We start from the raw sequence: 12,058 nt of genomic DNA, 5'->3' as shown, positions 1-12,058 counted from the left end.
TCTAATAAATTTGTTAGTCTCTAAGGTGCCACAAGTACTCCTGTTCTTTTTTAGGTAGTCTAAGAATGCTTTAATACGGGGTGATCTGACACATAATGGACTACCTTCTACCCTTGGTGTTACACCCATGCAGTCATTAATTTCACTGAAGTTATGCAGTATAACTGACACCAGAATTTCCCTCCATGTGTGATGCAAATACCTACGTGCGGAGTGATTTAGGGAGAGTTCCTTACAGCTAATTTTTCTGATGATGGTGGAGAGGAGGCGAACGGAAGCCTTCATGCCACTGTAGGTTTTTGTGTTTAACACACTCATTTTTTGCAATGAGTATATAGAAAGGATAACAACAGTCATCAATATCCTCTCAGATATACGGATTTTTGGACACCAGACAATGCAAAGCAAGCTAGTCGTTATGGGTTTTGATAAGATGTACATTTTGTATTTGGGCAGAGCATTTTTGGTCTGTGTTGAACAAATTCCCTTGGTGCACATTGCAAAATCACTGCACTATTTGCAGCCTTTGCTCAAGAGAGGCTCTGGTGAGATATAAGCGAAAGATGTGGTGCAAAGCAGTGTAAGAAGGCTGCATGCCACGTGTGCCTCTTTGGTCCCTGGCTTTCATAAGCATTAATTCACTCACAAGTGTTTTTTGAAGGGGACTTAACTTTTAATCTTTGCTTCTGTCAGCTTGTTTCAACATTACTAACATTTTAACCCATTTGTAATGGCTTGTGCTTTATGGTTGATTGTCTCTATTTTATTTGTAAAGTACTGCAAGATGTCTGCATAAGTACAAAAAACCCTCCAACCCTAAGTTGTACTTGAGACAAGGTGATTGACTGAACTGCAGTCATTAGAGAAAGTAAACAGTGTTAAGCATGATATATTATGTACAAAATCAACTACAGTTGTTTGTCCATTTAAAGTTCACAATGTACAATAGCTAAATGGACTCTAATTTAATTTTGACTGAAATCGGTAGCCAATTGTGTCAAGTATTTTATTCTATAAAAAAATTATATACTACGTTAAGGCAATTTTGAAACCCAGCTTCTCTGTCTACCCAGTCGTAAAGATTCATACATGCAGTCAGCTGAGATGTGTTTTCTTGTTTATATAACATCAGCACAGTAATAGAATAACCCAGTGTTTTGTGCCCCCCAGCCTACTCCGTCTAAGGGCAAAATTATCTGTGTGCCTTGTATCTTTTTTTAATACATTATAAAATAACAGTGAAAGCCTGTTTAGATAATGAACATAATGAAAAGATTACTGTTCAAAGTGCTGTATTAATTTAGGTCCACGTTATTAATATTCTCAAATGTCATTAGTCAAATCAAAATGGAAAACTTTCACGTGGAGTTCTCAATGCACATTGGAAAGGTGAGTGTGTGTTTTTGTCGACATTTTACAGATGGAGAAACTGAGGAAGAGACGTGGCCAAGGTCAGACAGCAAGTCAATTGACAGGGTCAGGAATAGACCCCAGGTCTCCTAAATGCCAGTTTTGTGCTCAGTCACTAGACCACAGCTGCCCTTTAGCCTTGGCCCATATATCCTACAACAGTAAGTAAATTAGCCACTGCAACAATACCTTTCAGGCTCTGACATATAACATTTTGGGTTTCTTCAAAGGAAAGTAATGTAGAGTAGTTTGGTCTAAAAGCCCAACAGGAAAAATTCTATCCCCTTACCAACACACAAAAGCAGCCCTACAGACTGGCACATTTCTTAACCCCATAGACTTCAGACTGGGGACTAATTCTTCTGATTTATAGTATCAAGCCAGCTAAATGCAGGGTCTATTGCTTTCTGATCACTTCTAAGCCCTCTCCTCAGATGCTGTGCTTCTAGAACTGCATCATGCATACATTAATAGAAAAATACTTTCTTTTCTGATCTAGTCTGAGCAGGTCTCATTTTACATACACATAAAAAACCCCTCTTGGTTTTGGCCATGGCATAGAAATAGCATTATGCAACTGCTGCCTTTTGTGGCATAATCAGATTTACTGTGGCATACCGTGCCCTGCTGCCTGCATCTCTACAGTAAGAACTTTGCCTGAGTACTCCGTGGATGATGAAAGTAAAGACTTGAGGAAAACCACTCAAAAATCCAGACGCTGGTTTTCAACATTAAGAAAACATGCAACCCTCTTCCTGCATCACATACCGTAAACTAAGCTCAAAGAGCCAGTGGAAAGTAATTCAACAAAGACAAATCTATTGTGACTGTGCAATAGCATGAGTGTGAATGTAGAAAGCCTTCGTGTTGTTAATAAATTCCCATTTGAGAAAGGAACAATATCTTTTTTCTTGCTTTCTTAATCTATCTGTCAGCAGCTAGTGTAATGGACCCGGACTGGAGGCCTCAAATGCATAATCTCTGCTGCTTCTTGAGCTATGTGTTTCTGTATTATTTTTCCAAGTATTTCTTCTCTCCGGGGCCAGCAGGTTTTTTAGCCATCTGTTCAATGATTAGGTTGGCTGCTGCCCTCCACCCCAGAGGTAGCAGCCTGGCGGTAGTGCTGGCTCTATGTAACTGTTGAACAGGGCCGGCTCTAGGATTTTTGCCGCCCAAAGCAAAAACAATTTTGGCCACCCCACCCCCCGCTTATTTAATTACCCCGGCCCCGCCTCAACTCCGCCCCTTCCCCAAATCCCCAGCCCTGCCTCCTCCCCCCAGGCTCTCAAGCCTAGGTGGGAGGGAGGGAGGGAGGGGGAGAAGAGGCGCCGCGCCGCAGCCACTCGGAGTCTCCCCCTCCCTCCCAGGTTTGAGAGCCTGGGAGGGAGGGCGAGTAGCGGCGCACGAATCACCTGTTTCGCGCACCGTGGCAGCAGCAGCAGAGGTGAGCTAGGGTGGCCGGGGCACATTTTTAGGGGCGGCATTCTGGCGCCGGCCATGCCGCCCCTAAAAATGTGCCACCCCAAGCACCAGCTTGTTTTGCTGGTGCCTAGAGCCGGCCCTGCTGTTGAAGCAGTTTGCAATCCTTTGTGATGAAAGGCACTATATTTTACATTGTTGCTTTTAATGAACAATGCTAATTAGAGATGGACAAACTACTTCAGATAAATTAAGAAGCATCCCTACCTTTGTGTGAAAATTTGCACGGTACTCAAATGGAACATTCTCTGAATTCCCTTTGTCAATCCTGCTTGGCATTCCAGGTTCTGGACCGGAAGCAGGAACGATACAACAATGACAAAGAACATACCCAGGGTATTTCTGGCCCAAGGAGAAGCAGGAATCTGCAAGAGCCTGGCCTCATGAGCTGCAAAAGATTCTGACTGACTTGCACAAGAAACTATATTTTGGATGATTTTTTTCAATTCAAACTTCCACAGATTTTGAGGTTTGGCCTTCGCTATTGCTATGTCTCTTTAGCCAGCAAGTAGAAGATGCTCCCACGTACACGCTTTGGTTTCCATCCTCTGTCCCAAAGACTGACTGACCCACTTTATAAGGAAATCAGCAATTCTGCGTTAAAACTGTTTTTTTTTTTTTTCATTTGATAGTTACATTTTCTTTTTCTGGCTGCAGGGTGAGATTTGAACTGGTGCTTTGAGCCCACAAGTCACATACAGTGCAAGGGCCTGCTTGTGACTGAAATTTCACTGTTCCATTAAGAAGACAAAGGAATAGAGCAACGCTAAGGACTAGAGAGGACACCTTCAAAGCCTTAAAAGACAGCTAGGCACTCAGCTCCCCTTGAAAGCAAATGGTAGGTTAACTCCCAATTGTGCCTGTGAAAATCCCACCCCCAACTGCTGCAGCAACCTGCACTAGGGGCCTGTCCAAAGCCCAGAGAAGTCACCAGAAAGACTCTCCTGGCCTTCAGTGGGCTTAGGACCAGCCCCTAGGTGCTTATACACCTGCAAGAAAAACAAAGATTTTTAATGGCCACTGTTAATAACAAAAATAACACACACACCCCAGCGCTAAGGCTTTGCTATTTAGGACATGTCTACTCCTAAGACTTTCAATGGCAGGCTTTCACAGCCTCTCCCTAACTTACATTTATCGCCCTATTGTCAGCCCTCCAGTGTCCTGAGCCTAAAAATGTTTGTAGCAGCATTTTTTTAAAAATAAACCTCCCCGACCTCCCCCGGAGCTACTCCAAGTACTTGTTGACCTGTCATTTGTCTGATCCAAGTGCTGTTATTGTAGTGATGGCTCAGGGGACCTCACTTGATGCCTTCCGAAAGCCACCTCCCAAACTTTAGTGTATCCAGCTAAGAATACCAATCACTGGCGAAATTCCAGCTTATCAAAGCTAGGCACAGTGGGCATTAATAACCAGTCACTGCTTTTTTCCTTCCCAACAAAGCAATGAGACACAGGCAGGCTGGAAACCCTCCACAAAGCTGCTGAAGATGTGTTTACGTGATTTTTAAAAAGCAAATTTCTTCGTTCACCCTAGAAGCATTATTGATTTAATTGGAGAGCTCCCCTGGGGGTTGCACTGGGAAAGGTTACAGCCTGTTAAGACAAAATTATCTCCATCAATTGTCAGCTCTTTAATCTAATGATGACAATCATGAGTAGCTCACTCTACTCTGCAGAATTACATAAAGCACCTAATTAGATTAATTGGCAAAATAATAATATTACGAAGAACTTGGCTCAATATACCACTGTCGGAAAGAAGAGGTGCAAAAAAAAGCAACTCCATCTGAATGAGACCTTGCTAAATGGTCAGTAATAGTTATTTTATGTGGGGGCTGCGAGGGGAGACTTAGTTTTTTGGTTTGTTTTTTATTATTAAAAGAATGCTTTTATTCCGGTTCAAAAGTGGAAAGGCACCAACCCATTAGAACTTTTCAGCAGTGGCTGCCGTAGTTTCAGGGCCAGTGCAAGGAAGTTTCGCGCCCTAGGCGAAACTTCCACCTTGTGCCCTCCCCCCAGCCCTGTGGCAGCTTCCCGCCCCCCCTTGTCCTGAGCCGCCCCCCCCGCCCCCCCCCGTGGCAGCTCCTATCCCCGGGGAGCCGTGCAGCAGCTCCCCACCCCAGCTCACCTCTGCTCCGCCTCCTCCCCGAGCACACTGCCCCCGCTGTAATTTTCCTCCCCTCCCAGGCTTGTGGCGCCAAACAGCTGATTGGCGCCGCAAGCCTGGGAGGCGGGAGAAGCGGAGCGGCCGCTGCGCTGGGAGAGGGAGTCTGAGCCGCACGTGTCAGCACGCTGCCAGCAGCCCAGCCCAGGAACGCTGTAAAAAAAAAATTGGGGGCACCCTTTTTGGCGCCCCCAAATCTTGGCACCCTAGGCAACTGCCTAGTTTGCCCTAATGGTAGCACCGGCCCTGTGTAGTTGCAATGGGCACTATTTAGGACTGCCAGCAATTGATCCTGTGACTGGGAGTGAATCAGTAAATAGGTCTCTTTGCTAGTACCCAGTAGAAAGATAGTATAAAGGTAGATAGGTAAGGAAACATTGCAATGGCTTTTCATCAGTGTGGTTCTGGCTCAGGCTGATGTAATGCTTTCTCAGTCCTCCCGTAGAAGAACAGATAAAAACAATGTAAATAAACATAATATTGATCAAAGCTGACTAAAGCTCTGGAGAATGGGGCGGACAGAGGGAACCGTTTAATAGGTTTGATGAAGACATTAGCTTTAGTTCACTTCTAAACTTCACATTTTCTGGCAATAAGTACCATCCTGCATGGGATCTGTTCATTAACAAAAGGCGAGTCTTAATCGGTATTTGGTCTTCTTCAGATGATAAACCTGAGATACAGACTGAAAACAATGGAATGTCAGTTGTTTTAGCTTCTGTTTAATGTGGTGGTCTTGTTTCAGGCTATATCTATGCTACAGTTTTGTCGACAAAATTTATGTCGGCAACCAAAAAGCGCTATAAGTAGATCGCTATTGCATGTTCACACTGCGCTTCCTCTGTCAGCAGAGCGCATCCACACTTGGTGCTCAAGCAGTGACAGTGAGAGCAATGCACTGTGGGTACCTATTCCACAGTGCTACAGCCACCTTATGCCGCTATGAATTCTCGGTTGGCGGAATAGATCAGAGCGCATCATGGGTGCAGGCTCAACGTCCCATGATGCATTGGTTTTTGTCCCAGCATTCCATGGTCTTCTGGCTTCGGTTTGTGGCATTTTTCAATGGTCCTTGTTCGTCCATCCACCATCTGTATGTGAAAGAATAGATCCCACACTGCTCTCCAATGCTCTTCTGTCATTAACATATCACAGATGGCAGTGCAGTTAATCATAAAGTTCCTAACAACAGGATTCAGACTTGCCTGACCTGCTGAGTGACATTGGATTAACATACGATTACTTTTGGCATTCACAGGTCAGCTGCACACAGTGGACTGTTGCTTTTGGGCTCAAAAAACAAGCAGTGAGTGGTGGGATCACATCGTTATGCAGGTCTGGGCTGACGAGCAGTGGCTGTAGAATTTTCAGATGAGGAAAGACACCTTATTGGAACTGTGTGTGGCGCTCGCCCCAGCACTCCCATGCAAGTACATCAAAACAAGAGCTGCCCTCTTGGTGGAGAAGTGCCTGGCGATTGCAGTGTGGAAGCCAGCGACTCGCTACTGGTCAGTCAGTAATCATTTTGGAGTGGGGAAGTCGACTGTTGGGGCCGCGTTAATGCAAGTGTACAGGGTCACTAATCGCATCCTGCTGCGAAGGACTATGACTCTTGGCAACGTGTGGGAAATAGTGTATGGCTTTGTGCAAATGGGTTTCCCTAACTGCGGAGGGGCGAAAGAGGGCACATGTATCCCGATTTTGGCACCAGACCACCTAGCGATGGAATACATCAATAGAAAGGGGTACTTCTCCATGGTGTTGCACTGATATAAACGCTGGTTGGTCCAGGAAGGTGCATGATGCATGTATTTTCAGGAACACCGGCCTGTCCAGAAAGCTGAAGACGGGGACTTTCTTTCCAGACCAAAAGATTCCGATGTAGGATGTTGATCCCATATGATCCTGGGAGACCCAGCGTACTCCCATGGCTTATGAAGCCATACACAGGAAACCTGGATAGCAGTAAGAAGCGCTTCAGCAATAGGCTCAGTAGATGCAGGATGACGGTGGAATGTGCGTTTGGCACAATGGCAATGCCTTTATGGCAGGCTAGACCTCAATGAGGAGAATATTCCCATGGTCACAGCTGCCTGTTGTATGTTGCATAGTATTTGTGAAGGTAATGGGGAAAGGTTTGTTCAGGGGTGGACTGCTGAGGCACAGTGCCTGGCAGCTGATTTTGAGCAGCCTGATACCAGGGCTATTAGAGGGGCACAATGGGGGACCATTCAAATCAGGGAAGCCTTGAGGCAACACTTTGAGAATGAGAACCAAAAATGTATATTTCTATGCTGCAAACTACAATGCTTCATTAAATCGAACTTTCCTAGGAAGCAGTTGTGATGATTCATGGTCTAGGATTTCAGTAAGCAAAAGATTAAACTGCCTGTGTATGTCTTGCTGCTGCCTGCTATCTCAATTTGTAGGGCATAAATAAAAATCAATTATCTTTCAGATTCTTTTTTTTTTTTTTTTTTTAATTTTTTTTTTATTAAACAAGCAATCAGCACACATACAAACGCCTGGTGGGACAAGAAGGGAGCAGGGAGGGGCAGACCGTCAGAGCTGGGCAGAGGTCCAGCTATCATTCTGAAAGCTGTGCGAGAGGATGGAGTGAATGGGAAACTGAGAATTTCTGGAAAGCATTAGGGAATGCATGGATGGAGGGGGTCGGGGCTTGAAAACAGTTCTGAATTTGCTGCAGGGGAGGGCAGGCACACATATGTTCTGACTGCAGCGTTATGAGGGGCTTGAGCATCTCTGCTGCTCCATTACTTTTATCATTTGCTCAATGCCATCCTTAACAAAGTCCTGATTTTCTTTTCTGTCCCACCTTTCAATTTCTCTCTACTCCCTGCATTCCCTTTTTTCTGCATCAAAGTATTATAGGACCTCCCGGAACATGTCCTCCTTGCTCTGTCTTGGCCACTTTCTTATCTGGCAGGGGCGTGTGTGTAGGCGGTTCCCCTTGTGACGTTATGAGTGTAATATAATATTTCATTGGAAGGTGACAGGGCTAGAAAGAGTAATTAACTCAGACTGACCTGACCCATGGGTGAACCTTAAGGACTGGTTAGGAAGATATGTAAGGAATAGAGCTTTGAAATGTAAGTCTGCATTGTTAGAGACCTCAAGGGTAGATGTTTGCTCAGGGTTTGTGATGTAAGCAAACAAGTCTTGTCTATTATGATGGTTTTAATTCAAAGATCAAAAAAGGAATATTAACATTTATGATGATACTTGAGTGAAATAGTATTATTGTCTATATGTCTCTTTGAAAGTTGTGATAACCTGTATCTGTACTGTTTAATGGATAAATTACCCTGTGCTAATTGCCAGGATGTTTGGAAGGAGAATTAAGCTTATTGTTTTCTCAGGCTGAAAGGCTGCTGGAAATGTATAAGAACCCTGGGACATGATCCTACTTCATCTCAGATCTGCTTTGGGTTTCAAGAGGGGGAAACCTTAAGCCACAAGGATTGAGATCCCCAGTCACTGACTGGAGCCACCCTGAATATGGACATTGGACTATAACCTATGGACTATATCTAAAAGGACTTTTGGCAACTACAAGCTCACCTCTGCTATGCATCTGAACCTCAAGAATTGAATTCAAGTCTGTATGTATATTAATCTTTTAACCAACACACACTCTCTTTTCTTTTTTTTAATAAATTTTAGTTTAGTTAATAAGAATTGGCTATAGTGTGTATTTTGGGTAAAATCTAAGTTATAATTAAACTTGGGTATGTGGCTGATCGTTTGGGATTGGAAGAACCTTTTCTTTTATATGATGAGATAAGATTCTCAGTAATCATCATCATATCTGATGTGTGTGTCTAAACGGAGGCCTGAGGCTGGGTACTTTACGAGAACTGCATTGTTTGGACTTCTGAGTAACCAGTGAGGTACTACAGAAGCTGTCTTGTGCTGGCTTGGTAAATCTAAATATTGGAATATCCACCAGCTTTTGGGGTTTGTCTGCCCCGCTCTGTTTGCAGTTTACCCTGAAGTGTCCACAGGGCTCTTGCTGGTGGAGGAGGGGTTGCCGCCAAGGATAGCGACCAACTCCTTACAGAACCAGCAGGCTTTTGGTGCAGCACCGGAGCAACAGTTTGCCTCCCTGGTCTTCTGGTACGCCTGCCTCAGCTCCTTTATCTTCACTTTGCACTGCACTGTGTCCCGATTGGAACCCTTTTCACACAGGCTACGAGAAATCTGCCCATATGTATCAAAATTCCTATGGCTGGAGTGCACCTGGGACTGTACAGCCACCACTCCCCATAGATTCAGCAGATCCAACTACCACACAGTGGTCTAAGCGGGAGAGCATTTGCTGCGTGGAGCCACCACGGTCAGCTGGAAAGATGTGATGTGAGCTCTCCATGCTGAGCAACCAGGAAGTGGAATTTAAAAAAATTGTGGGGCTCTCAAGGGGGAGGGATGGAAAGTTGTTTATCTGGCTCTAGGGCAGTGGAGTTCACTGCTGATCAGAGCCATAAGGATGGGTATTGTGAGACCTCCTGGAGGCCATTTACAGCAGCAAAACCAAGCACGGTGTCTGCACTGGCACTTTTCCGCTAAAACTTTGGCGCAAAAAAACCCTACGTCTCTCATCGAGGAGGTTTTATTTTGTCGCCAAAACAAGGCAGTTTTGTGATGAAAAGTGGCATTGCAGTGTGTAGATCTCCACTGTTTTGCTGCCCAAAGCTGCCTTTTGCTGACAAAACTCTGTAGCGTATACAAGGCCTTAGTGTTACTTCAGCTCAACACTTTCAGGTAAGATACTGGTGCCCCAAGATCATGGATAGTTGGATGCATCTTTCCAGGGAAGAATATTAAGAGAGCTCTCCATGAAGCTCTCTGAACCATTACTGTTGATTTTTACCGTGATCTTGGGACACTGGCGAAGTTCTATAAGACTGAAAAAAAAGTAATCTGCAAATATTTAAAAGGATCATTGGGATGACCTACAGAATTACAGACCAATTAGCCTGAAATTGATCCTAGGCAAAAGCATGGTAAATTCATATGGGATGCAATCAGCCACATGGCCCTGCTCCAGCCAGGTAGCAAGGTTGGGGGCTCTCAGAAGCAGTGGCATGGCCCCCCTTTGGCTCCTATGCACTCCAATGGGAGCTGCAGGGGCAGTGCCTGCAGATGGGGCAGCGCGCAGAGCCACCTGGCTGCGCCTCTGCACAGGAGCCAGAGAGGGATATGCCGCTGCTTCCAGGAGCTGCTTGAGATAAGCGCTACTCGGAGCCTGCACCCCTGAGCCTCTTCCCATGCCCCAACCCCTGCCCCAGCCCTGATCCCTCTCCTGCCCGCCGAACCCCTTGATCCCAGCCCGGAGCACCTCCTGCACCCCAAACTCCTCATTTGCAGCCACACCCCAGAGCCCGCACCCCCAACCAGAGCCTGCACCTCTTCCCGCATCCTCTGCCCCAGCCCAGAGTCCCCTCCCGCACCCTGAACTTCTCATTTCTGGCCCCACCCCGGAGCCCACACACCCAACCAGAGCCCTCACCCCCTCCCACACCCCAACCCCAATTTTGTGAGCATTCATGCCTGGCCATACAATTTCCATTCCCAGATGTGGCCCTCGAGCCAAAAAGTTTGTCCACCATTGGTCTATGACCTGTGTCATGCAGGCAGCCAGATTAGATTATCATAACTGGTCCCTTCTGGCCTTAAAAACTATAAATGCTTCTCAGGTGTCCAGGGGAAGCAGAAGAGGTGCAAGTTGCTAGTAACTTTCAGTAGACTGGATAAAACTTAAATGTTATCCCTGCACAGTGACAATTCTCATGCCAAAGAAAAGGTGCCTGTGGCTGGAGTTTCCTTTGTTTTTTACTTAAACTTCAGAATAAACAGGAGTTACAGGAATTGAAAATTAGGCTGCATGCCCCAATTTTCACACTTGAAAAGGTAGGAGCAGTTACAACATAACACTCAGCCTCCACCATGATGGTGGTGATCGGTTCAGAGCCAGGCCTGTTGTGTGTCCCCAAGACAGCTCTCTGGGACTAGTGGTGAAGTGTTCTTAGTAATAGTAGAATCATAGAATGTCAGGGTTGTAAGGGACCTCAGGAGGTCATCTAATTCAACCCCTGACTCAAAGCAGGACCAATCCCCAGACAGATTTTTGGCACAGGTCCCTAAAGGGTCCTCTCAAGGATTGAACTCACAACCCTGGGTTTAGCAGGCCAATGCTCAAACCACTGAGCTATCCCTCCCCACAGTAATTGATGCAATGTTTCAGAATGAAAAATCAAACATTCAGAAATGAGGCAACTTCGAGTTAATGTTTCTGCCACAATTAACCCATTGTAGCCTAGTATTGTGTATTTTATGGTGCAGATTAAATACTTAAGAAGGAAATGAGTATAGAAAACACTGCGAGCCAGATTGACCCTGGTACTGGCCCAAGGGGAATGGGCATATGGTACCTTCCTCCCAACTCCAGCACACCATCACTACACACTCAGACCAGCACATCACACCTTCTCTTAGCCCAGGCTGAATGTCATGCAGTCAACTGGGTAGTAGCCATAGTTAATCCTCTTGGTGGCCAGGGGTTGCTGAGACAAGTAGCCAGTTCCAGCTTTTTTTGGAGTAGCGCAAAGGGAAGAAGGCGGTGGCTGGCGAGTGTGACAGGCAGGGGATGTGGTGGGCTAAGATGGGGATGGGTGGAAGAAATAGGGAACAGATGCTTTTGAGAGGACATGAACTGTTGGGGAATCAGGATCTGTTGTGGGGGTCAGGAGCTAATGGGGAGGACAGTTTCTGATGTTAAGCAGATAGGCAGTGAGCAGGGGTTGGACAGCATGGAACTGACTCCAAACTCTCCCTCCCCTTCAACCCCCACCCAAGCTAGCTCAGGGGAGGAGAATATAACTTACCCTAATGGCATAGTCCCATCCCGGCTGCTGGGACACTGCCTGACTGCATCACATTGCTCTTTGTAGGAGTCCTCCTTGTGATATTTTCCAACCAGGG

At 45.7% G+C, this 12,058-nt stretch overlaps 1 long non-coding RNA gene across 1 annotated transcript; it reads left to right on the top strand.

Annotated features, from left to right (window-relative positions):
• Window positions 1-3,042: 3,042 nt before the first annotated feature.
• Window positions 3,043-7,513, top strand: LOC117871554. Its single transcript, XR_004644275.1, has 3 exons — window positions 3,043-3,727; window positions 6,315-6,564; window positions 6,875-7,513. It is a non-coding gene; the product is annotated as an uncharacterized LOC117871554 (long non-coding RNA).
• Window positions 7,514-12,058: the final 4,545 nt, after the last annotated feature.

The sequence above is a fragment of the Trachemys scripta genome, chromosome 2 (assembly GCF_013100865.1).
Source record: "Trachemys scripta elegans isolate TJP31775 chromosome 2, CAS_Tse_1.0, whole genome shotgun sequence".
Lineage (NCBI taxonomy): Eukaryota > Metazoa > Chordata > Testudines > Emydidae > Trachemys > Trachemys scripta.
Note: the sequence above shows the minus strand (reverse complement) of the source record. Positions and strands in the feature narration are given on the sequence as shown.